Consider the following 3739-nt stretch of genomic DNA (forward strand, 5'->3'; position numbering starts at 1 on the left):
GATCGGGCTTTTTGATAAACCCTTTTCGCTTCATCTCTAACATTGCTCAAGCCTTGGGGGGCTTGTGTACAGTATGGCCTACCGCCGGACCATCGGTCAGGTGGACCAAGGACCATAGGTCAGGTGGACCCTCATTTATGAAGACAACCGACAGGACGCACGACCCATCGGTCGGGCGGCCACACCAAAACCTGGATCAATAATCAGGTTTAAAACGCAATTGGGCCATGATTAAGAAACCTTAATCACAGGCCCAAACCAAAAACTATAAATAGAAGCCCAAGGTAGGTTCGTAAGTACCTTCAACTCGCATTTTATTACAGCATTTACTGCTACCTACCGATCGGTCTTAAACTGACTTAAGCATCGGAGCCTTTTAGACAGGTACCCCGATCGCCCGACCAGCCGAACGGGAGGAGAGCCGAGCTACGGAGGGAAATGCAGGACTTGGATGTTAACTGTGGGCGGATCCGAGAAGAGCTTGACTGGATGACCGAACGGCAAGAGAAAGAACTGTATAAACTCGTTAAGGAAGACGTCAGACAAAAGGAGAAAAAAGATAATTTAAGTGTTGATTGTAGATGTTTGGTCCCCACACCCGAAACACAACTATTTTGAAACCACAAGTAATCTCTTAGAACTAATTTTCTAAGGATTGTAACTCAATACTTTTTTTTATGATAACTTTCTTCATCAATTTATTCCACGAACTAATTTTCTAAGGACTTAACTTTTTTAAATTGCATCAATTGATCCACATACTTGATGTTGACATTTTTAAGTATATATAATTTATTTAAAATAAATAAATCACACTACAAATCCTCGATACATATTCATTCAAGGTAACATTAAGAAATAATTTAATTATTTAAAATATAAAAAAAGAAAAGGGAAAAATACAAAATTGAGGATGAAACCAAAATTACTGATTTTCTATAAATTGAGATTTTAAACTTGGGAATAAAAAATTGGGAAAATTAAAATGACGGTTTAAGAATTGGGGGAATCAAAATTTGAACTTAGCATAAAGTTTAGCATTTTTTTATATTGTCTTGATATAAAGTTATAATTAAGTTTTTAATTATAATCTAATAATTATAATTGAATATTCCATTTTTTACAATAACTGTCAGTTCTCACCGGATATGTTCCTTATTAAATACAGCTCATGTATGATGCAATGGGTTCTATATTTTGGAACAGTTATATATGCATACACAACTTAAGATATATTATTTTATTCTGAACTCTCTTTGATTCCAATTTTCGTCGTCTCTTATCCAATTCGTCACCGTGTCTGAAAGTAAGAAATATTATTCATATGATTTTTAAGGGAAAGAAGAATGAAAGTTTTTTTTATTGAGAATGATATTTTGATCATTTTCTTTATTCACTTTAACTTATCATTTTAATTGTTTTTCAATTATCACTTTAAATTATTAAAAAAATATTAAAATAAATAATTGAATAATGATTGAAGTGATGAGTTAAAAGTACGTCAAAATATCATTATAAATAATTTATTTTTCATTATACATGATCTTTGTTCCTTTATAAATATAACTTTTTCTATATATTTTTTTTTTAAATTATTGATTGATCAGTCATTTGTCTTATAAACATATATTCTGAGGTAGTAGTGAATAAATTAATATAGTTTGATTATAATCTTAATTCCAGTTAGTTGGGTATTTTTTTTCTCTTGAGATTTGTGGAGCTTTATAATAGATTAAAAAGAAATAGGTTTAAATATATAGTTTTGTTTTCGTTCAAAACTGTTAAGTTGGTCTTCTAATTTTTTTTTAGTTTCAATTTGGTTCTGATTTATAAAAAAAAAATGATGCAATTTAGTCATTTTTGTTAAATTTCTTGAAACGAATCAATGATTTTTCCTCAAAATTGACACTATGATTATGTTAATTACATCAATAAAGAAAATTGTCCTTATTAACAACTTCAATTTTGATAAAAAATCTTTGATCCATTTCAAAAAATTTAAGGAAAAGGACCACATTGCATCAATTTTTCAAAAATCGGGATCAAATTGAAACTAAAAAAATTGGAGGACCAATTTGACTGATAACGTTATTTTATACCTTTTATTGGTGCTAAGTTTCATGAATAAAATCAACTTCTCCATAGCTTTTATCTTGTTTAATCCTCAAGTTCATGTTTTTGCATTGTTTTGTATTTCAGTTGTTTTATTTTTGTTTTTACTTTTAAGCTCTACTATGAGTGTGTGAAATAAGTAAATAGGAAGCATTTATGGTGGAGGAAAGCAAGATGGAACTCAAGGAAGCATCATTGGATAAGAAAGATTGATTCTTAGATAAATATCCATGTCGGAGGGCACCAAAATCACGCCAAGCACTGCAAACATGCAAAAAGGACACACCTATAGGTATCTACTGCCTTAGACCACCCCCGAAAGGCCAAAAAACCACAATTGGACATCAAGCTGACTCGCTGGGCGAAAATGATAGCATAGAACTGCGGTATTTGAGTAATTGGGCGAAAGTATGACTTGCCCAATGAGTTACAAGTTGGCAAATGATTAGGTTTTGTAATGACTCATTAAGGGAGAGAACATAGGTACATATTTGAAGACCATAAAAAGATACTTTATCTCTTGTTTGAAAGGTAATTGGGGAATGGTGAGGATCTTTAGACTTGTTTGTCACCTTCTCACAATGAGTATAAATGTATATTGTTTTGTTTTTTTATCCAGGATAGACATAGATCTATGTGCATGTGTATATGTATTGCTCACCTTGTAGAAAGCTTTTCTTTTTTTGTAATGGTTCATGTTTTTAGATGTTTTACATCTCTTATGTATAGGGCTATCATGTATTCTTGTAAAATGGTTAGAGTATCCCACAAGTACTCTACTATAATTATTTATTTATTATTTGCTGATAAAAAAAAGTGAATCAAGTGGTGAATAATAATTACTTACATTCAATGTTATTTTTCAAGCATTGTGATGAACAGTCGAGTGATAATGCTTTTTGTTTCAACTATGGTTTACTCATGAACGAAGTTACCAAATCATTTCTCTCTCATTTAAGACTCTCATCGCTCATGCAACAAGTGGTCATCTAAGTAATGAAGAGTTAAAGTTTTAGGTGTTGCTTTTGAATTTGGTGGAGTGTGTAACACATCATGTCACTCACGTGACAGTGACATTTGAGTGAGAGAGTCAATGTTGATTTTCTCTCCCTAGGAGCTAGTACTGCTTAAGCAATAAAGAACAAAACCTTTAGGGAGTGTTCTTGATGCTTGGTGATTTGTTCAAAAAGTCACTTAAGAAAAAGCGTGACTTTTAAACTACAAGAGGAGTAGTGTTGATCACCTTGTTGACAAGTGAATGCTCAAATGTGAGAGACCATATCAATTTTTTTTCCTCTCTTATGGAACTAATATCACTTAAGTGAGATGAGGTTGCTCAAACAATAAGCTTTCCTTTATTGGTTAAAGATACATCACTCAAGCATCGTATCCTTGATGACTTTTGTTTATTATATTGATGTTCTATGATTGATCTATGATGGAGTATACGTTGATAATGAATGTTTTATATGTGTGCATATGTGCTTTAATGAGATGCATATGAATATATGTGATGGTGGAATATCATGAAATCTTATATGACACTAATGCAGATTCGTGTTTAGACAGCGCCCTATATGCCTCAGTTCTCTCACAAACGAGGTAGATAGAGACGCGGTGGCATTTT

This window comes from Vigna unguiculata, chromosome 8 (assembly GCF_037176805.1).
Source record: "Vigna unguiculata cultivar grain cowpea cultivar isolate G323 ecotype 2 chromosome 8, ASM3717680v1, whole genome shotgun sequence".
In the NCBI taxonomy this organism is placed as follows: Eukaryota; Viridiplantae; Streptophyta; class Magnoliopsida; order Fabales; family Fabaceae; genus Vigna; species Vigna unguiculata.